The sequence below is a fragment of the Salvelinus namaycush genome, chromosome 20 (assembly GCF_016432855.1).
Source record: "Salvelinus namaycush isolate Seneca chromosome 20, SaNama_1.0, whole genome shotgun sequence".
Taxonomy (NCBI): Eukaryota; Metazoa; Chordata; class Actinopteri; order Salmoniformes; family Salmonidae; genus Salvelinus; species Salvelinus namaycush.
Window position 1 is genome coordinate 54,662,241 of NC_052326.1, and position 23,804 is coordinate 54,686,044.

Sequence of the window (23,804 nt, forward strand, 5' to 3'; positions counted from 1 at the left end):
CCCATATATATATATATCCACCCTAGCGCTGCCATCACCACCCATATATACTGTATATCCACCCTAGCACTGCCATCACCACCCATATATATATATCCACCCTAGCACTGCCATCGCCACCCATATATATATATATATCCACCCTATCCACCCTAGCACTGCCATCACCACCCATATACACTGCTCAAAAAAATAAAGGGAACACTTAAACAACACAATGTAACTCCAAGTCAATCACACTTCTGTGAAATCAAACAGTCCACTTAGGAAGCAACACTGATTGACAATACATTTCACATGCTGTTGTGCAAATGGAATAGACAAAAGATGGAAATTATAGGCAATTAGCAAGACACCCCCAATAAAGGAGTGGTTCTGCAGGTGGTGACCACAGACCACTTCTCAGTTCCTATGCTTCCTGGCTGATGTTTTGGTCACTTTTGAATGCTGGCGGTGCTCTCACTCTAGTGGTAGCATGAGACGGAGTCTACAACCCACACAAGTGGCTCAGGTAGTGCAGCTCATCCAGGATGGCACATCAATGCGAGCTGTGGCAAGAAGGTTTGCTGTGTCTGTCAGCGTAGTGTCCAGAGCATGGAGGCGCTACCAGGAGACAGGCCAGTACATCAGGAGACGTGGAGGAGGCCGTAGGAGGGCAACAACCCAGCAGCAGGACCGCTACCTCCGCCTGTAGAGGTCTGTAATTTTTATCATTGGTACACTTCAACTGTGAGAGACGGAATCTCCACTCCTTAGTTGCCCTGGCTGTGTGTTTCGGGTCGTTGTCATGCTGGAAGAACCAGCCACGACCCATCTTCAATGCTCTTACTGAGGGAAGGAGGTTGTTGGCCAAGATCTCGCGATACATGGCCCCATCCATCCTCCCCTCAATACGGTGCAGTCGTCCTGTCCCCTTTGCAGAAAAGCATCCCCAAAGAATGATGTTTCCACCTCTATGCTTCACGGTTGGGATGGTGTTCTTGGGGTTGTACTCATCCTTCTTCTTCCTCCAAACACGGCGAGTGGAGTTTAGACCAAAAAGCTCTATTTTTGTCTCATCAGACCACATGACCTTCTCCCATTCCTCCTCTGGATCATCCCGATGGTCATTGGCAAACTTCAGACGGGCCTGCAGGATTTTAATCCATGACGGCGTAGTGTGTTACTAATGGTTTTCTTTGAGACTGTGGTCCCAGCTCTCTTCAGGTCATTGACCAGGTCGTGCCATGTAGTTCTGGGCTGATCCCTCAACTTCCTCATGATCATTGATGCCCCACGAGGTGAGATCTTTCATGGAGCCCCAGACCGAGGGTGATTGACCGTCATCTTGAACTTCTTCCATTTTCTAATAATTGCGCCAACAGTTGTTGCCTTCTCACCAAGCTGCTTGCCTATTGTCCTGTAGCCCATCCCAGCCTTGTGCAGGTCTTACAATTTTATCCTTGGATGTCCTTACACAGCTCTCTGGTCTTGGCCATTGTGGAGAGGTTGGAGTCTGTTTGATTGAGTGTGTGGACAGGTGTCTTTTATACAGGTAACTAGTTCAAACAGGTGCAGTTAATACAGGTAATGAGTGGAGAACAGGAGGGCTTCTTAAAGAAAAACTAACAGGTCTGTGAGAGCTGGAATTCTGTAGTCCACACGTGTCTGTCCCTGTACATACGTGTCTGTCCCTGTACATACGTGTCTGTCCCTGTACATACGTGTCTGTCCCTGTACATACGTGTCTGTCCCTGTACATACGTGTCTGTCCCTGTACATACGTGTCTGTCCCTGTACATACGTGTCTGTCCCTGTACATACGTGTCTGTCTCTGTACATACGTGTCTGTCCCTGTACATACGTGTCTGTCCCTGTGTGTGTGAGTCCTCAACTCTTCGTGTCTTTGTAAAATAAGTGACGGTTCCGGGAACAAGGGAGCGACGTAATGAACCAGCGATGTAATGCAATGTAAATATCCACTTCCTCACCACATCATGGTTCAGGATCTAGACACGATTCAAAGGCTTTGCCAGTTACTCCTCCAGTATCTCTGCTTAACATCAGACTTTATTACCCTCGTAGGTGCTCTGACAAAGGAGTTTGCTCCGAAATGTGTTGAACGTTGTTCGAGAGAATTTATTTTCCATCCTGAACCTTGTTTCAGTGTAACATCCCTAGGACTGAGCAGGCCTTGTGCGGTCCAGAAGATAGTGGACGTCTTGGTTAGAGGACCGGCACACTGCTATTATCAGATGGTCCTTGATGTTTCTAACTTCAAATGTCTGACACCTGATATGTTATCAGCAGTGGACTGGTTACTGAGGTATGACACCTGATATGTTATCAGCAGTGGACTGGTTATTGAGGTATGACACCTGATATGTTATCAGCAGTGGAATGGTTACTGAGGTATGACACCTGATATGTTATCAGCAGTGGACTGGTTACTGAGGTATGACACCTGATATGTTATCAGCAGTGGACTGGTTATTGAGGTATGACACCTGATATGTTATCAGCAGTGGACTGGTTATTGAGGTATGACACCTGATATGTTATCAGCAGTGGAATGGTTACTGAGGTATGACACCTGATATGTTATCAGCAGTGGAATGGTTACTGAGGTATGACACCTGATATGTTATCAGCAGTGGACTGGTTACTGAGGTATGACACCTGATATGTTATCAGCAGTGGACTGGTTACTGAGGTATGACACCTGATATGTTATCAGCAGTGGACTGGTTACTGAGGTATGACACCTGATATGTTATCAGCAGTGGAATGGTTACTGAGGTATGACACCTGATATGTTATCAGCAGTGGTTTGGTTATTGAGGTATGACACCTGATATGTTATCAGCAGTGGAATGGTTACTGAGGTATGACACCTGATATGTTATCAGCAGTGGACTGGTTACTGAGGTATGACACCTGATATGTTATCAGCAGTGGAATGACACCTGATATGTTATCAGCAGTGGAATGGTTACTGAGGTATGACACCTGATATGTTATCAGCAGTGGAATGACACCTGATATGTTATCAGCAGTGGAATGGTTACTGAGGTATGACTAGGATTGTACATTTTGGGGAATATTTAGAGGTGGACATTTTCCGTGGGAAATAACGGGAATATATGCAAAATAATTTGAATACCATTTAAATGTTGATGTTTTTTGCATTGGATATATTTACCATGTCATATGGAGACATAATTGCAAACGATTAAAAACAATTTAGTTATGAATTGAACTTTAATTAAATGAGTTGAGGCTTCACATGGGATGATTTCACTGAAAAACAAAAGAAAGGGAATATTGAATGATCCCCAATGATCCATCGCATCTCCCAAAAACGTTTTCAACATAGATCTGTAAAATGATAGTCTAGAAACTAAAGCTTTGGTTGTCTTCCTCTCAGGCTTCCATGTCTTCTCCCTGGATCTCCTCAACGTCCACCTCTTGAACATTAGACTCTGAGGCCTCATCTTCACTGTCACTTTCCAACCTTGTTGAGGATGGCTCGTTGTCAGGCTCAAAAAGCCTAAAATTTGCCCGGTTGGCCACCAATTTTTCAACCCTTGTATTGGTCAGCCTGTTGCGTGCTTTGGTGTGTGTGTGTTTCCAAACAAGGACCAGTTGCGCTCTGAGGTGGCTGATGTTGGTGGGATTTGGAGGATGATGGAGGCAACAGTGGAAAGAGCCTCAGATCCACAAAGTCCCTTCCACCAGGTGGCTGATGAGATATGTTGGCACGACTGCCATATTGCATCTCCATCCCAAAGCCCTTGCTTGGAAGTGTACTTCGCCAGACTGCCAAGAACCTTGCCCTCATCCAGGTCAAGGTGGCGAGACACGGTAGTGATGACACCATAGGCCTTGTTGATCTCTGCACCAGACAGGATGCTCTTGCCAGCATACTTGGGGTCCAGCATGTGCGCTGCGGCGTGTTTGGGCTTCAGGCAGAAGTCTTCACGCTTTTTGATGTATTTCAGAACTGCAGTTTCCTCTGCTTGGAGCAACAGTGAAGTGGGCAGGGCAGTATGGATTTCTTCTCTTACATCTGCAAGCAGAGTCTGAACATCAGACAGGATGGCATTGTCTCCCTCAATCCGTGCAATGGCTACTGCAGTTTCAGGCTGCTTGCCACTCTCTCTCAAAATACACAAGCAAGGGGGATCCAGGAGGATCCTCTTGATGGGGCTGTCCATATTGGCAGACTGCGATATGGCCATTTCTTGGAGAGACTCCTTCCCCTCCAGGAGACTGTAAAACATGATGACAACACCACCCCAACGGGTGTTGCTGGGCAGCTTCAATGTGGTGCTCTTATTCTTCTCACTTGGTGAGGTAGATTGCTGCATTATTTTGATGACCCTTCACATACCTAACCATTTCCTTCGCTCTCTTGTAGAATATATCCATTGTTTTCAGTGCCATGATGTCCTTGAGGAGCAGATTCATGCATGAGCAGCACAGCCAATGGGTGTGCTGGACCCCTCCACTTTAGACCAAGCAGCCTTCATGTTCGCAGCATTGTCTGTCATCAGTGCAAATGCCTTCTGTGGTCCAAGGTCATTGATGACTGCCTTCAGCTCATCTGCTATGTAGAAACTGGTGTGTCTGTTGTCCCTTGTGCCTGTGCTCTTGTAGAATACTGGTTGAGGGGCGGATATGTAGTTAATTATTCCATGCCCACGAACATTCGACCACCCATCAGAGATTATTGCAATACAGTCTGCATTGCAAAAATCAACAAATACAATTCCATGTACAGATACGTAGTTAAGCAGTTAAATTAAACAACTCCTTTGTAAGATAAATATTTTAAAATGAAACAGGTGAATTAACACTCCTCAGTTGCAGGCGCAAGCAAGCTAAAACCCACATTCTAGCAAAAACTAACTAGCAGAAATTGTTAACAAGTTAGAAATGATTTAAACACACTTTACTGTAGGTTTCTAGTTCACTAGTTAACAAAAAATAATGTATGTCATATAAAATATATTCACCCCACCCAGTATTGTAATCAAAACTTACCAGAAAGCATGTAGTCCTTGGCTCAGACAGTGTAGTAGTGTGGGCTCAATAGCATCTCATTAGTATGCAAGATCTTGAAAATCAGCTGAACATGTGATGGAAGAATGCACTGTGCATGTAGAGGGTTGCAATTCCATTGAATTGGGGATTAGTTTAGCCAAAATATGCCACAAGACCTAGAATTGCCTTATGTGTATCCAACAAAAAAGGTTCACTGTTATAAACTTTTAGGATGAATTTAAAGCAAAATTCCCAGGCTTAACTTCCCATGGAAAATTTCCGGAAATTTCCCGGAAAGTTTCCGACCCTTTGCAACCCTTGGTATGACACCTGATATGTTGTTATCATTAGTGGAATGGTTACTGAGTTATGACTACTGATATGTTATCATATTATATCTCTCACACACACACGTGTATAAACACAAGATAACACACACACACACACACTTCACCTAAGCCACAGACACACATGGCAATAACAAGCCAGAATACATTTCCCTCTGCGGTCCAAGAAGCATGATTTATTAACAGGTTGAAGAAAGAAAGGATGCAAGAGAAGGAGTGCAGGGCAGGAGGAGGGTGGGGTACGTGGTGAGGGAGGGGGGTAGGGTACGTGGTGCGGGAGGAGGGTAGGGTACGTGGTGAGGGAGGGGGGTAGGGTACGTGGTGCGGGAGGAGGGTGGGGTACGTGGTGAGGAAGGAGGGTGGGGTACGTGGTGAGGGAGGAGGATGGGGTACGTGGTGATGGAGGGTGGGGTACGTGGTGAGGGAGGAGGGTGGGGTACGTGGTGAGGGAGGAGGATGGGGTACGTGGTGAGGGAGGAGGGTAGGGTACGTGGTGCGGGAGGAGGGTAGGGTACGTGGTGCGGGAGGAGGGTAGGGTACGTGGTGCGGGAGGAGGGTAGGGTACGTGGTGCGGGAGGAGGGTAGGGTACGTGGTGCGGGAGGAGGGTGGGGTACGTGGTGAGGAAGGAGGGTGGGGTACGTGGTGAGGGAGGGGGGTAGGGTACGTGGTGAGGGAGGAGGGTGGGGTACGTGGTGAGGAAGGAGGGTGGGGTACGTGGTGAGGGAGGAGGGTGGGGTACGTGGTGAGGGAGGAGGGTGGGGTACGTGGTGAGGGAGGAGGATGGGGTACGTGGTGAGGGAGGAGGATGGGGTACGTGGTGAGGGAGGAGGGTAGGGTACGTGGTGCGGGAGGAGGGTAGGGTACGTGGTGCGGGAGGAGGGTAGGGTACGTGGTGCGGGAGGAGGGTGGGGTACGTGGTGAGGAAGGAGGGTGGGGTACGTGGTGAGGAAGGAGGGTGGGGTATGTGGTGAGGGAGGAGGATGGGGTACGTGGTGAGGGTGGGGTACGTGAAGAGGGTGGGGTACGTGAAGAGGGTGGGGTACGTGAAGAGTGGGGTACGTGAAGAGGGTGGGGTGCGGGAAGAAGGTGGGGTACGTGGTGAGGGAGGAGGGTGGGGTACGTGGTGAGGAAGGAGGGTGGGGTACGTGATGAGGGAGGAGGATGGGGTACGTGGTGAGGGTGGGATATGTGAAGAGGGTGGGGTGCGGGAAGAAGGTGGGGTACGTGGTGAGGGAGGAGGGTGGGGTACGTGGTGCGGGAGGAGAAGGGTGGGGTACGTGGTGAGGGGTGGAAGGTTGGGGTACGTGGTGAGGGTGGGGTACGTGGTGCGGGAGGAGGGTGGGGTACGTGGTGCGGGAGGAGGGTGGGGTACGTGGTGAGGGAGGAGGGAGGGGTACGTGGTGAGGGAGAGTGGGGTACGTGATGAGGGAGGAGGATGGGGTACGTGGTGAGGGTGGGGTACGTGAAGAGGGTGGGGTACGTGGTGCGGGAAGAAGGTGGGGTACGTGGTGAGGGAGGAGGGTGAGGGAGGAGGAGGGTGGGGTACGTGGTGAGGGTGGGGTACGTGGTGAGGGAGGAGGAGGGTGGGGTACGTGGTGAGGGAGGAGAAGGGTGGGGTACGTGGTGAGGGGTGGAAGGTTGGGGTACGTGGTGAGGGTGGGGTACGTGGTGCGGGAGGAGGGTGGTGCGGGAGGAGGGTGGGGTACGTGGTGAGGGAGGAGGAGGAGGGTGGGGTACGTGGTGAGGGAGGAGGGAGGGGTACGTGGTGAGGGAGGAGGAGGGTGGGGGAGGAGGAGGGTGGGGTACGTGGGGAGGGAGGAGGAGGGTGGGGTACGTGGGGAGGGAGGAGGGAGGAGGGTGGGGTACGTGGTGAGGGAGAGTGGGGTACGTGGGGAGGGAGGAGGAGGAGGAGGAGGGTGGGGTACATGGTGAGGGAGGAGGAGGGTGGGGTACGTGGGGAGGGAGGAGGAGGGTGGGGTACGTGGTGAGGGAGGAGGAGGAGGGTGGGGTACATGGTGAGGGAGGAGGAGGGTGGGGTACGTGGGGAGGGAGGAGGAGGGTGGGGTACGTGGTGAGGGAGGAGGAGGAGGGTGGGGTACGTGGTGAGGGAGGAGGAGGAGGGTGGGGTACGTGGTGAGGGAGGAGGAGGAGGGTGGGGTACATGGTGAGGGAGGAGGAGGAGGGTGGGGTACATGGTGAGGGAGGAGGAGGAGGGTGGGGTACATGGTGAGGGAGAAGGAGGAGGGTGGGGTACATGGTGAGGGAGGAGGAGGAGGGTGGGGTACATGGTGAGGGAGGAGGAGGAGGGTGGGGTACATGGTGAGGGAGGAGGAGGAGGGTAGGGTACATGGTGAGGGAGGAGGAGGGTGGGGTACGTGGGGAGGGAGGAGGAACATAATTCCATTAGGAAAGCAGCGAGCTGTCAATGTTGGAGTGTCCTCTTGTCAATCCAGTAACAAACGTACCAGAACAGGTAACATTCGCTCTTTTGTCACTTTGTCGCTCAATATTCTGTATCCGTCAGTGTTAGTAGCGGAGCAGCCAACATGGATGAAAAAGCGTCAATAAGAAAGGTGTTAGAGCAGAAACAGCCCCCTCTATCCTCACAGTGAAACCACGGCCCAGTCTCTTAACTAAGAAATAAATGGATGGATCTATCTTGCCCCAAAAAACTGTCTCCTTCTGCTGAACCGCTCTGCACACTGTGTTCCTGTTTGTTTGTTTGTTTGTTTGTTTGTTTGTTTGTTTGTTATCCGACAGCTAAGCACGGTAGGAATCCACCAGGACTTACAGTGGGGGGTTTCAAATCACGTTTCTCTTCTGCTAGTTTCATATTCAAAAAAAATAGCTTTAACATGGTTGTTTCTCTGTTCTACTAAAGACATTAATTCTGCTAAAAGGTATACTTTGTAAATATGTTTCTACTAGTCATCTAACTTGCTATCTTTAGGCTACTTGCTACAAAAAGGTTTCAGGCTGGGTTTTATGGCTGATTTTGTTCAAATTTTCTTAGACAAGGCATCCATACACTAGCTCTGGTTTATTAAAGGGTTCAAGCCGTGCTAACAGGGACAGCTCTATCCTGCTTTGTTTTTGATATAGTTCTAGATATACACCCAGTGTTGTGTTGCAAAATTCTGTTCACTTTCTCAAAGTTCCCTGGTTTTCCAGAAATTCACAGATTCCTGCTCATTTCCTTGTAACCAGGATTTCTGGGAAATCAGGGGAATTCTTTGAGAAAGGTAACAGAATGTTGCAGCCCGAGCCCATTAGCACTTTTTCTCACTCAACATGCAGGCTCCTTGCAGTTTTACTCCTCAGAAAGGCAGGCCAGTCAAACCTGGCTGGGCCAGTTGAGTTTGTGCTGGATGTTCATCTCTCTGCCCTTTCGCTGTCTTGCTCTCCATCTCTCTGCCTATCTCTTCCTCTCTCTCTATTTCTGTCTCTCAATCTCCCTCTCATGGTGTCTTCTGCCTCACCCCTGGGTGGCAATGCCATCTATCTGTCTGTGTCCATCTATCCTACTCTTGACAGGCAGTGTCTAACTCTCTGCCCTGCCTGGTTGGGTAACCCAACCCACTCTCTCTGCGAGTGGGATGGGGTGGGGCAGAGGAGGCAGGTGTTGGGTAGAGAAGAAGGTACAGTAGGAGATGGCTGTCTGCCTGGTGCTATGGCACGATGGGTGAGTCTGAGAAGACTGAGGTGATGGAGTGGCCTGACACCGAGACTGGGGACAGCGCACCTGTAGCCGCCTTTAGCCGGCCGTTCTGCACTTCTTTGATGGGCTCCAGAAACACCACATGCTTGTTGTTGCTGACCTTGCGGCCTGGTCCCTCTGTGGTGGCGGGCGGGGGGGGGGTCAGGATCGAGGACTGGGCACTGTACTGGTCATTGGCCGGGCTGGGGGTACCCGGCAGAGGGGGCTGCTTGTGGCAACAGCAGTGGCAGGGGGTCAGGTAAAGGTACATGAGGACCAGAACGAGGGTCGTCACACACCCTATGAGGGTCGTAAACCCCGTGTTGAAGGGCTCGGTTTCATCGTGTCGCATCAACACCGTCACGTTCACCTCCCATGACTCGTTCCTCTTAGTCCCGTCGAAAACCTTGCACCAGTACACGCCGGAGTCCTCGACCTGCGCCGACACAATCTCCAGACTGCCGTTGGCGTGCATGCGGAGAGTGCCGTTGTTCTCGGGCGGGGCCCCTGCCCCATGGTGAGGTGAAACCCACAAGTAGGTTAGGTGCTGTCCTTTGAGCATGGTGTGACAGTCCAGAACCACGGCGGCTCCTTCGTACACCAGCAGGCTTCCCTCAGGCTCCCATAGAGCTCCAGCCACTGCCGTACTACACTTCAAGTTCACTTCAAAGAAGCGTCTGTGGTGGAAAAACTTAACGGAGGCCTTGTGTTCCCCATACACCAGGCAGGTGTGCTCCTCACGGAAGTCACTGACCGAGGGGAACCCCTTCTGCTCCCAGCGCCGGAACATGTTGTACATTTCGCACTCGCAGATCAGGGTGTTGTTGTGGAGGAAGAGTCCGCTCTGCAAGGCCGCCGGCAGGGTCTCGATGTCCACCAGGGGGAGTTTGGACATGCTGTTGGAGGACAGGTCCATGGTGACCAGGAAGGGGTGGCTGTCCTCCTGGATGGAGAAGGGGAAGTCCGTGAGGCGGTTGTGGCTGATGTAGACCTTGCGTAGGTTGCCGAGCGCCGCCAGGGCCTTGCTCTCCACGCGGACGATGCGGTTGTTGAAGAGCAGCAGCTCCTCCAATCCTGTCAGCTCCAGGAAGTAGTGCGCCTCTACCTTTTCCAGCTGATTGGACGACAGGTCCAGTTGTCGTAGCGCACTGCTGTTCCAGAAGGTTCCGGGCTCAAGGAATTTCAGGCAGTTATGAGCCAGGCGAAGAGACTCCAGACGGGGCAGCGCGGCAAAGCTTCCCTTCTTCAGCTCCTTCAGGCGGTTGTGATTGAGGTCCAGGGTTGTGGTGTACGCGGGCAGCTCGGAGGGCAGTGCCTTCAGACCGTTGTCGGCACAGCTGAGGATGTCGGAGCAACACAGGCAGCCCTTGGGACATATACTGGCCCCGACCCCAGACTCACTAGCCCCCACCCCGGCCTCAGTCGCGACCCCTGTCTCAGCCCTGACCCCGGCTTGCTGCAGCAGGAGCACTAGGAGGAGAGAGTTCCGCACCAGAGGGGCAGTTACAGCCTGAGACCTGAGCATTGTGCTGACGGGACACTACAGGGGGACGAGAGAGTGGCCAAAGTGACACCAGGAGTTTTTGTGTCCGTCCGTGGGGCTCCTGGTTTGTGCACAGTCTCTCTGTTTTGGTTGGTCCACAGTCTCTCTTCCTCAATACGGGTTTGGTAGGTGCGCAGTCTCTCTTTGTCGCCCTCTCTGTCTCTCAACAGGAGCGGAGTTGGGAGTTGGTGTACTGTCTGTCTCAACAGGATCTTGGAGTGGTGGCGGTTTTGGGGGAATATACAAGCTACAGCTGTAACGTAGCAGCAGAGAGAGTGAAAGCTGCCATAGCGGCCTGCCCCTCCACTGCAGGGCAGTAGAAAAGACGAGAGGAGAAACGAATTAGCAAATGGAAGGCAGTTTAACTAGTTCAATAGCTGTAAAAGTCTCTGTCCCTGACCAGGTTGAGTTTGGGAAACCCAACAAAAGTTCATTTCACGTGACTGAGAGATGAAGGGAATACAAGGATCCCTGACAAAAAGAAAAAGCACATCATTATTTCACTCTGGGATGTGCTTTACTTCTGCATCACAGCTCAGTGATAGCTGAACGTGGATTATGTTTACGTTCCTCACCTCCTGAAAGTCCATTTAAAATGTCTTATTACATCGGTTAGTACAGGAACTGTTGCTGTGGCAGGACTCATCAGAATAGCCCATTTAAAACTGGGCGCTGGTCCGGAGGTTTAATAACACGTGGAGAAGCTGCTAGACTCCTGTTGGAAGCTTTTCTCTCCGTAATGTCCTGAAGAACAGCAAACAACGTTTAGAACAAGAATGCTTTATTGTCCGTTTGTTATGCCTACTGTCCACGGAGATGGACTGTTGTACTTTTCTCTTGCTGTCTCCGGTCCTTGTGGGCTAAAGGAGGTGCTTTAAAGAATCACCAATTGTCCGATACTGTTAATCTTAGCCTACCCAGAAAAACAAAACCCTGTTGTGTGGGGAATCCGTCGTCCCACTGCCTCTTGTCACGGACCCGACCACCTTTTTCTCACTGTTGTAATCTAAAAATGTCCTTTTATCCAGTCAGAAGAGTTACAGGTCACTAAACGAGCTGTCTGCGACAGACAGTGCGAGCAGCGAGTGAGCAAGGGAGGGGTTTGAAATAAGTCAACATTCTGTCTAGCTCGCTTATTAACGCAATCATACAGCCAGTTCTCTCTCTCTCTGTCTCTGTCTCTGTCTCTCTCTCTCTCTCTCTCTCTCTCTCTCTCTCTCTCTCTCTCTCTCTCTCTCTCTCTCTCTCTCTCTCTCTTGCCTCTCTCTTGTCTCTCTCTCTTGTCTCTCTCTTGTCTCTCTCTCTCTCGCGGTCGATACAATCTCCTCTCTCCCTTCAACTGGCGGATGATGAGTGCACTCCCCAGGAGCTCAGTATTGTATACAAAAGAAGACGCGTACTTCTGCAACCTCCGACCAAAACCTCAAGAATCTTTCTCCTTCACGTCGTCTTCTCTGATCACACACACACACGGGGGTTTCAGAAAAGAAAAGCTGTGTAGTCGGTGACTGCGATGCCATGCACTTCATTTATAATCAAGTTCATCATCAGGGCTTCATGTAACACACCGGATTCCAAATCAAAGGAAGAAAGTTCTTAACTAGTATCCTGTATTTTCCTCTGCTCCGGTTGGCTGTAGTATCCAGTATTTTCCTCTGCTCCGGTTGGCTGTAGTATCCAGTGGAAAATCAGCTATAGGACAGGTTCCTATGGTATCCAGAGAGAGAAGTGTGAGGGAGGGTTGTGACTCTGTCTCTGTGTGGCTGCTCTGTGTTGAGCGGAGGGACTATAGGAGCTTCTGGTCGTTTCCCAAGGCTCCACACAATGCAGCTCTCTCTCTCTCTCGCTCGCTCTCTCTCTCTCTCTCTCTCTCTCATTTAATCCTCCCTGCCTTTTGATAAGCGCTTCAGTCCCTCCCTCTCTCTTTCCTTGCCCATTCACCATGCAGTTTGACTGCTCTCTCTCCCTCTGTGCTACGCCTGCTCTCTCTCTCCCTCTGGATTTATAGTACAAATATAGGAGGCTTCTTTTGGTTGAGTTGTGTGTGTGTCCCCCCTCCACCTGTCTGTCTCCCCCCCCCCCCCCCCCCGCCTGTCTGTCTCCCCCCCCCCCCCCCCCCCCCCCCCCGCCTGTCTGTCCCCCCCCCCCCCCCTCCGCCTGTCTCTCCCCCCCTCCGCCTGTCTCACCCCCCTCCGCCTGTCTCACCCCCCCCTCCGCCTGTCTCACCCCCCCCTCCGCCTGTCTCACCCCCCCCCTCCGCCTGTCTGTCACCCCCCTCCGCCCGTCTGTCACCCCCCTCCTCCGCCCGTCTGTCTCCCCCTCCTCCGCCCGCCTGTCTCTCCGCCTGTCTCTCCCCCTTCCAACTGTCTCTCCCCCCTCCAACTGTGTCTCCCTCCCTCCACCTGTGTCTCCCCCCTTGTCTCCCCCCTGTCCCCCCATCCACCTGTGTCTCCCCCTCCACCTCTCTCCCCCCACCTGTGTGTGCCCCCCCCTCTACCTGTGCCCCCCCCCCCCCCCCTCCGACTGTGTGTCTCTCCCCAGTAATATAAATTATCATCATAGCATTTACATATGAATTTGCCCGTCTGTTTGCGTATGCCGAAGAACTTGTTTGCTCTTTAAAAGTGTGTGTGTGTGTGTGTGTGTGTATCTCTGAGTGCTGCTGTGAGGGAGGTGAACCTTCATTATCATCCTCAGTGCGTTGGTTTCTCTCAGGAAAATAAAGTCTAATGTCTTGTGTGAGTGCTGTCTGTCACACAGCACTTAGCTATGTAGCTACAGCCTCCCCCATGGGTCTGAGACACCAACACACACCTACACACACACACACACACCTACACCTACACACACACACACACACACAAACGTGAACAGATGCAAGCATGCTGTGAGGCTTGTACGTTATCATCAGAGGGATACCTCCGGATCCTGACATGTTGTAGACAGTAAATGAAGGGTCTGACTCTGGGGAAAGTAGAAGAAGGGCTTCATTGCCAAAATCCCAAAGTATCCCTTTAATACACATATCAAAATAATTCCACGGAGGACCGAGTGTCTGTGGGTTTTCTCTCCACCCTTATACTTAATTAAAGTCACTAGAAAAGAAAAACCGAAAACCCATTGACACTCGACCCTCCGTGAAATGAGTTTGACACCCCTGGTTTACAGGCTAAAGGGCTGGGGGGAGAGAGACGATATTACAGACGAATCGTCCTGGACTGGTTCTTCTTAGGGACCTTGTGAGAATAGGAATAGACAGATTAGAGGAAGACAGAAAGGAAGAGGAACTATAGGCGTTTTTTTTCCCATCTGCGAAGTGCAGAATCCTTGTTTAACCTTGTAGTGGATACGATCACATGGTAACTTCACAAGCAGCTTGTGGAAGTTAACAAACACGTAATCAGATGTTTATCGTTTACAACATCGCAGATGTCGTCGGAAAGATTGATTACCAACCAAGCTAGCAAGTTTAGCGAGGCAAGATAAAATGTCCCAAATAGAGCTAGATAAAAGCAGAAGAATAATATACTTGCTGAGCTCAGTTATAGCCATCAGTCTGGTGTTTTTCATGGTCATCACTCACTTCTTCCATTAAAACTTTTTCTATTTTTTCCCATGTTCTTGGGGACCTTCTATGCTGCAGAAATGTTTTGGTACCCTTCCCCAGATCTGTGCATCGACACAATCCTGTCTCGCAGCTCTATGGACAATTCCTTCAACCTCATGTCTTGGTTTTTGCTCTGACATACACTGTCAACTGTGGGACCTTATATAGACAGGTGTGTGCCTTTTCAAATCATGTTGAATCAATTGAATTTACCACAGGTGGACTCCAATCAAGTTGTAGAAACATCTCAAGGATGATCAATGGAAACAGGATGCACCTGAGCTCAATTTCGAGTCTCATAGCAAAGGGTCTGAATACTTATGTAAATAAGGTATTACTGTTTTTATTTGTAATAAATGTGCAGAAGTTTCTAAAAAAAAAACGTTCACTATTTCATTATGGGGTATTGTGATGTCATTCTGGGGTATTGTGATGTCATTCTGGGGTATTGTGATTTAAGGTCGACCAATTATGATTTTTCAACACCGATACCGATTATTGGAGGACCAAAAAAGCCGATACCGATTAATCGGACGATTTAAAAAAAATGTATTTGTAATAATGACAATTACAACAATACTGAATGAACACTTATTTTAACTTAATATAATACATCAATAAAATCAATTTAGCCTCAAATAAATAATGAAACATGTTCAATTTGGTTTAAATAATGCAAAAACAAAGTGTTGGAGAAGAAAGTAAAAGTGCAATATGTGCCATGTAAGAAAGCTAACGTTTAAGTTCCTTGCTCAGAACATGAGAACATATGAAAGCTGGTGCTTCCTTTTAACATGAGTCTTCAATATTCCCAGGTAAGAAGTTTTAGGTTGTAGTTATTATAGAAACTATAGGACTATTTCTCTATACGATTTGTATTTCATTTACCTTTGACTATTGTATGTTCTTATAGGCACTTTAGTATTGCAAGTGTAACAGTATAGCTTCCATCCCTCTCCTCGCCGCTACCTGGGCTCGAACCAGGAACACATCGACAACAACCACCCTCGAAGCAGCGTTACCCATGCAGAGCAAGGGGAACAACTACTCCAAGTCTCAGAGCGAGTGATGTTTGAAACGCTATTAGCGCGCACCCCGCTAACCAGCTAGCCATTTCACATCGGTTACACCAGCCTAATCTCAGGAGTTGATAGGCTTGAAGTCATAAACAGCGCAATGCTTGAAGCACAGCGAAGAGCTCCTTTCAAAACGCATTACCATTGCTCTATCAAATCATAGACTTAATTATAACATAATAACACACAGAAATACGAGCCTTTGGTCATTAATATGGTCGGATCCAGAAACTATCATCTCGAAAACAAAACGTTTATTCTGTCAGTGAAATACGGAACCGTTACGTATTTTATCTAACGGGTGGCATCCATAAGTCTAAATATTCCTGTTGCATTGCACAACCTTCAATGTTATGTCATAATTACGTAATATTCTGGCAAATTAGTTCGCAATGAGCCAGGCGGCCCAAACTGTTGCATATACCCTGACTCTACGTGCAATGAACGCAAGAGAAGTGACACAATTTCACCTGGCTAATATTGCCTGCTAACCCTGATTTATTTTAGCTAAATATGCAGGTTTAAAAATATATAATAATGTGTATTGATTTTAATAAAAGCATTGATGTTTATGGTTAGGTACACGTTGGAGCAACGACAGTCCTTTTTCGTGAATGCTCTGGGAGTTAATGTTACATATAGGGACAGATGTAATACTATAGAGCAAGGACATGTGTACATCAGACCACAGGAGGAGAAGATGACACTTGGTGCATCTGCTAGCTCTGATGAGTGAAGTACCAAGGCCAAAGACGTAGGCCCATAGGACAGCTGGACATACCAAAGTCAGAGGGACACACAAAGGAGGGTGCCAGCCAACTGACCAACAGATGGAGTATAGGCATAATAAATATATTATTTTAGGAGATGAATTGGTCCCGCCACCATTATAACCTAACCGAAAGCAGATGTGGGCGTTAACAAGCAAGCTCTGAGATGAAAAGAAAATAATGGAGAAAGGTCAAGGGAAGCTATTTTCATATAGAGGGAGGGGACTCTATACGTTATGCAAAGACAGAGTCCTATAAAGGCAGGACTCTGTAATATGAGAATTTAGTCTCTTTCCATGGAGGGGCTCGGCTCTGTTACGTTTGTGATAGGGTCCTTCCATGGAAGGGCTCATTTTTGCTACTTTGTATTAAAGTCTATATTGAATTCACAAGTTCTTGTAAGAGTGTTATATATCTGAGACGATTTTCCACCACAATGCGCACTGCATCGATTATATGCAACACAGGACACGCTAGATAAACTAGTAATATCATCAACCATGTGTAGTTAACTATTGATTATGATTGATTGATTGTTTTTTATAAGATAAGTTTAGTGCTAGCTAGCTAGCAACTTACCTTGGCTTCTTACTGCATTCGCGTAACAGGCAGGCTCCTCGTGAGGTAGGTGGTTAGAGCGTTGGACTAGTTAACCGTAAGGTTGCAAGATCGAGTCCCTGAGCTGACAAGGTAAAAATCTGTCGTTCTGCCCCTGAACAAGGCAGTTAACCCACCAAAATTACCGATTTCCGATTGTTATGAAAACTTGAAATCGGCTCTAATTAATCGGCCATTCCGATTAATCGGTCGACCTCTAATCTGTGATGTCATTATGGGGTATTGTGATGTCATTATGGGCTATTATTTGTAGACTGATGAGCAGAAAAAAATCTATTTTAGAATAAGGCTGTAACGTAATATGTGGAAAAGTTCAAGGGGTCTGAATACTTTCCGAATGCACTGTAGTGCATAGTGTTTACCTACAGTGTTTACCTACAGTGTTTACCTACAGTGTATACATACAGTGTATACATACAGTAGTTCCAGAACATCAGGCAAATGTAATCGCTCCTTTTAGCTCAGGCACCTGGACAGAAATGAAAAGACACTGTTTGAAGGATGGCAACAACACAGTACTGGTATTTGTATTCTGTCACATATTCTCTGGCTGTTGATAAATAATGCTTGTAGGACTATTTTGTATGATTTGTTCCTTGCCAGCCTTCCTCTCTGGTTCAATAGCCGCACTAAGCTTCCTACCAATGAAATGTCACAGAAGATCTCCATGCATTTTGTCATCCGTCCTAAAGGTCATTGTTGTAGAAACCTGGTCCCTCGGCCTTCCAATTCCCCATCGTACAAAAACAATACAATGAGTAGAAGGAATGAAGCCGAGAGAGAGATATGATCGATGGAGACAGAGCGCGAGAGATGGAGACATGGAGACAGAGAAGAGGAAGCAGACGGAGAGAGGAACCCCTAGGGCTAATAATACCGTTTTCTGTTTGCCTGCAAACAAATATCAACGTGGTGCTGTATTGGCTCTGCCTGCTCCTTGTGATGACACTGTGAGGGGTCAGAGACCGGGCTAGGGAAGCTCTGAAGACTCCAAGGTGCTCATTACTACAGCTAACCTCTGAGGCCCTGAGGGCTCTTTCTGGCTGAGACACATTGGTGGAAACATCTTGAAATGCAGAGATACTGGATGAAATGCTGGTTTGTGTACCTAGTGGTTGAATCGTTATTGTCTGAAAGTGCTGAAGAGGTAGAAGACAGAGAGGTGGTAGATGAAGAATCCGCTTGTGTGTGCTTGCGGTATTTATTCATTAAAATGGCTGTATATTGTGTAGTTTAAAAGGAGATACAGTACAATGCCCCTGTCTTGATAGAACACAACTTTGACAAAGGACTGCATTTCTTGACATTTATGACTCCAAGCCATACACACACACACACACACACACACACAGACACACACACACACACAGACAGTACATAGTACACAATGGACAGTTTTCTAAACTCTTTTGTTACATCGATTCACTGTGGTAATTATTCTGAACATTTTATTCTCATAAATCAATCTTCTTTTGTTGTTATTCTGAGACTGAGAAACCGTGTCTTTTGTCTGCTGGTCTGCTACAATCTGACAACAGAGAAGGTTACGGTCTAGTCGTGCTGATGGGACGTGGCATATTGGTGTGTGTGTGTGTGTGTCAAATGTGCTGATGGGATATGTGTGTGTGTGTGTGTGTGTGTGTGTGTGTGTGTGTGTGTGTGTGTGTGTGTGTGTGTGTGTGTGTGTGTGTCAAATGTGCTGATGTGATGTGTCATATTGTGTGTGTGTGTGTGTGTCAAATGTGCTGATGTGATGTGTCATTGTTTGTGTGTGTGTCAAATGTGCTGATGTGATGTCATATTGGTGTGTATTTGTGTATCAAAGGAGTCCAATGATGAGAACAATATGACGTGTGTGTGTGTGTGTGTGCGCGGATGGTAGCCACCGTATTGTTCTCATCGTTCGACTCCTTTGATAATCTGGAATAACATGCCCTATAATCCCCGCCTCAAAGGCGTTTGAAAAATGGTTCCAATTTTGTTTCAAGACCAAACTCTATGCTTACAGAAGGGCAGAAACGACCAAACTAGGTGAGTTAAAAGTAGACCATCTTGTCTGAAAAAGAACATGAAGCTTCTGTGACAATAGAAGAAAAGCTATAGAGAGAAAATAGACAGTCTGAGCTGTCACCACAAAGCTTCACTGCCAATATACTGGAGTACAGCCAGTCTGGGCTGTCACCTCCAGCTTCACTGCCAATATACTGGAGTACAGAGAGTCTGAGCTGTCACCTCCAGCTTCACTGCCAATATACAGGAGTACAGACAGTCTGAGCTGTCACCACAAAGCTTCACTGCCAATATACTGCAGTACAGAGAGTCTGAGCTGTCACCTCCAGCTTCACTGCCAATATACAGGAGTACAGACAGTCTGAGCTGTCACCACAAAGCTTCACTGCCAATATACTGGAGTACAGACAGTCTGAGCTGTCACCTCCAGCTTCACTGCCAATATACTGGAGTACAGCCAGTCTGAGCTGTCATCTCCAGCTTCACTGCCAATATACTGGAGTACAGCCAGTCTGAGCTGTCACCTCCAGCTTCACTGCCAATATACTGCAGTACAGACAGACAATACAGACAGCAGTACAGGCACAAGTCATTTTACGTTACTCACTTTTGGCTACTTAACCAATAAGGAGCCTCTGGGGTTTGGTATATGGCCAATATACCACAGCTAAGGCCTGTTCTTACGCACAACACAGAGTTCCTGGACACAGCCCTTAGCCGTGGTATATCGGCCATATATCACAAACCCCAGAGGTGCCTTACTGCTATTATAAACTGGTTACCGATGTTATTAGAGCAGTAAAAATAAATGTTTTGTCATGCCCATGGTATACGGTCTGATATACCATGGCTGTCTTCATAATTTGACATAGAATATACAGTATGATATATATATATATATACTTCCCATACTAGTTTTATTACTACTTGTTCTGTTTTGACTTTTATATTTGCCATTTGATTCTTGATTGATGTTGTACTGCATCGTTTCACTGTACCGTTTGCACGTGACCAATAAACTTTGATTTGAACAGACTGTAGTACAGACACTGAAGGGGATTTATCTTCCCTCTTTCATAAAGGTCTGTTAACGTCTGTGAGGTGTGAGATGCGGGCGTGACATGGCTGACACATGACCTCCCTGTGTGTTACTATTCTACCAACAATTATCAATGTTTTTATCCTACCAACAATTATCTATTTTTTTTGGCCCATTGATCTACTGTAGGCTGCACTCTAGCATCTCTCTCTCTCTCTGAGAAGACATGTTAATCACCAGATGGAAGGAATGACCAACATGCAGAGATGGAGTTGGAGAGATGGAGTTGGAGGAGGAGAGATGGAGTTGGGGGAGGAGAGATGGAGTTGGGGGAGGAGAGATGGAGTTGGGGGAGGAGAGATGGAGTTGGGGGAGGAGAGATGGAGTTGGGGGAGGAGAGATGGAGTTGGGGGAGGAGAGATGGCGTTGGGGGAGGAGAGATGGCGTTGGGGGAGGAGAGATGGCGTTGGGGGAGGAGAGATGGCGTTGGGGGAGGAGAGATGGCGTTGGGGGAGGAGAGATGGCGTTGGGGGAGGAGAGATGGCGTTGGGGGAGGAGAGATTAAGTTGGGGGAGGAGAGATGGAGATGGAGGAGGAGAGATGGAGATGGAGGAGGAGAGATGGAGATGGAGGAGGAGAGATGGAGTTGGAGGAGAAGAGATGGAGGAGAAGAGATGGAGAGATGGAGTTGGAGGAGGAGAGATGGAGTTGGAGGAGGAGAGATGGAGTTGGAGGAGGAGAGATGGAGATGGGGGAAGAGAGATGGAGATGGGGGAGGAGAGATGGAGATGGGGGAGGAGAGATGGAGTTGGGGGAGGAGAGATGGAGTTGGGGGAGGAGAGATGGAGTTGGGGGAGGAGAGATGGGAGAGGAGAGATGGAGTTGGAGGAGGAGCGATGGAGATGGAGGAGGAGAGATGGAGATGGAGTTGGGGGAGGAGAGATGGAGTTGGGGGAGGAGAGATGGAGATGGGGGAGGAGATGGAGATGGAGTTGGGGGAGGAGAGATGGAGGGGGAGGAGGAGAGATGGAGTTGGGGGAGGAGAGATGGAGGGGGATGACGAGAGAGAAAACGGACGCCATTCCCTCCGGCACCATCAACCCAGAACGAAACATTGTGTTTGTGTGCTGGCTCTAAATAATGAATGAGAAGCAGTATTCAAACCTTGTCTGATTTTCAAGCAAATTAAAGTCAGGACTGAGAATGTACCACTCAGGAACACTCAACACGTCTTGGAAAGCCACTCTGGTGTGTCTTTGGCATTCAAATGTGCGTAACAAAACTCTGTCCCCGGGTTCGTTTTTCAGAAGACGGAGGCAGGTTAGGCTCTACCTTTTTACATGGGCTTTGCTCCTTTCGATCCTGACAAACTCCCCATTCCCTGCTGGTGACAAGCATACCCATAACATGAAGCTGCTACTAAAAGGAAGCACAAGGGGAGGAGTGATGGGGGAGAACGAGATGAGAGACGGAGGGAGGGAAGGAATCTATTTGAATCCCCTCCACTATCCTCCCTCTTGACTTTGACTAATCAACAACTCTGGTTCAGTTATACTGAGATCTTTGACTAATCAACGACTCAGGTTCAGTTATACTGAGATCTTTGACTAATCAACGACTCGGTTTAGTTATAATGAGATCTTTGACTAATCAACGACTCAGGTTCAGTTATGATGAGATCTTTGACTAATCAACGACTCAGGTTCAGTTATAATGAGATCTTTGACTAATCAACGACTCAGGTTCAGTTCTACTGAGATCTTTGACTAATCAACGACTCGGGTTCAGTTATACTGAGATCTTTGACTAATCAATGACTCAGGTTTAGTTATACTGAGATATTGCGTCACTGAATATGCCTTTTTTTAATCTGATACCTATCGCAGACATCACCATCACCTAATTTGGAATGAAAGGAGAAATCGATTTCCCTTCTCAAAGTGCCAAGCCAGACAGACAGCCTTGAGGGTCCACTCTGAAGTGGCCTTGCTAGAAGGAGGAGTCAGAGGTGTGTGTGTGTGTGAGTCACCCTGTAGCTACAGGGGGTTGTTGGGGTCTCGACGCTACAAATAGACATGATGTCTCTGTGATGTATCCATAGAGAACTGACACCATGGCTCAAACACCTGCTGTGTGTGAATTATTTCACAGCTAGCGCACACCTGATTCAACTGGTCAACAAAATCATCAAGCCCTTGACTAGATGAATCAGGTGAGAGAGTTCAGGGCTACGACACAATTGTGAAACATCTGGGGGGTCACAGGGAGAGGTTTGAAAATCCCTGGGCTAGTCTACTGAGGATAAGCGGGTTGTTGGTTGTAGAAGGTGTAGTGTGAAGGCTGGTCTGAGGAGGGTTGATGGTTGTAGGTGTGGTGTGTGTGTAGGCTGGTCTGAGGAGGGTTGATGGTTGTAGGTGTGGTGTGTGTGTAGGCTAGTCTGAGGAGGGTTGTTGGTTGTAGAAGGTGTAGTGTGAAGGCTGGTCTGAGGAGGGTTGATGGTTGTAGGTGTGGTGTGTGTGTAGGCTGGTCTGAGGAGGGTTGATGGTTGTAGGTGTGGTCTGTGTAGGCTAGTCTGAGGAGGGTTGATGGCTGTAGAAGGTGTAGTGTGTAGGCTGGTCTGAGGAGGGTTGATGGTTGTAGGTGTGGTGTGTGTAGGCTAGTCTGAGGGTTGATGGCTGTAGAAGGTGTAGTGTGAAGGCTGGTCTGAGGAGGGTTGATGGCTGTAGAAGGTGTAGTGTGTAGGCTGGTCTGAGGAGGGTTGATGGGTGTAGAAGGTGTAGTGTGTAGGCTAGTCTGAGGAGGGTTGATGGGTGTAGAAGGTGTAGTGTGTAGGCTAGTCTGAGGAGGGTTGATGGTTGTAGAAGGTGTAGTGTTTGGGAGGGGTTGAGGAGGGTTGATGGGTGTAGAAGGTGTAGTGTTTGGGAGGGGTTGAGGAGGGTTGATGGGTGTAGAAGGTGTAGTGTTTGGGAGGGGTTGAGGAGGGTTGATGGGTGTAGAAGGTGTAGTGTTTGGGAGGGGTTGATGGGTGTAGAAGGTGTAGTGTTTGGGAGGGGTTGAGGAGGGTTGATGGGTGTAGAAGGTGTAGTGTTTGGGAGGGGTTGAGGAGGGTTGATGGGTGTAGAAGGTGTAGTGTTTGGGAGGGGTTGAGGAGGGTTGATGGGTGTAGAAGGTGTAGTGTTTGGGAGGGTTGAGTTGTTAGCTGCCCTGACTGCTGTTTAGAGCTCCTCTCATTTAGTTGTTTTTGGGGGTTTGATGAAATGTGTTTATAGAGCTACTCTAACTCCCTGTGTGTGTGTGTGTGTGTGTGTGTGTGTGTGTGTGTGTGTGTGTGTGTGTGTGTGTGTGTGTGTGTGTGTGTGTGTGTGTGTGTGTGTGTGTGTGTGTGTGTGTGTGTGTGTGTGTGTGTGTGTAAGATGTCTTTGCTTAGAAGTAGTGTTGTTGAGGTTGTTTTGAGCCTGTGAGGCACATGTGGTGCTCTGGTGTGGGCCTTTCTGCTCAGCAGGCCGGGATGTGTGTGTGCCTTTTGGAAATCACCCACTCACATATACCACCACCTCCCCATCCATACCTCTCGCTCTCTTTTCCTTTCTCTCTTTCCATCTTCCCTTCTCTTCTCGCTCTCCCCTATCCGCTTTCTCTCTCTCTCCTCTCCCCTCTCTCAATCTCCATTCCTCTCTCTCCTCTCTCTCTCTCCTCTCGCTTTCCTCTCTCAATCTCCATTCCTCTCTCTCCTCTCTCTCTCTCTCCTCTCTCTTTCCTCTCTCCTCTCCTCTCTCTCCTCTCTCTTTCCTCTCTCCTCTCCCTCTCTCGATCTCCATTCCTCTCTCTCCTCTCTCTCTCCTCTCTCTTTCCTCTCTCCTCTCTCAATCTCCATTCCTCTCTCTCCTCTCTCTCTCTCTCCTCTCTCCTCTCCTCTCTCTCTCTCCTCTCTCCTCTCCTCTCTCCCTCTCTCCATTCCTCTCTCTCCTCTCTCTCCTCTCCTCTCTCTTTCCTCTCTCCTCTCCCTCTCTCGATCTCCATTCCTCTCTCTCCTCTCTCTCCTCTCCTCTCTCTTTCCTCTCTCCTCTCCCT

The 23,804-nt window shown here is 48.5% G+C and overlaps 1 protein-coding gene across 1 annotated transcript in view; it reads left to right on the forward strand.

Annotated features, from left to right (window-relative positions):
* Nucleotides 1-23,804, forward strand: part of LOC120065512 (E3 ubiquitin-protein ligase RNF123) — a 283,067-nt gene that overhangs the window by 200,653 nt on the left and 58,610 nt on the right. The gene's annotated exons all lie outside the window — the stretch shown is intronic.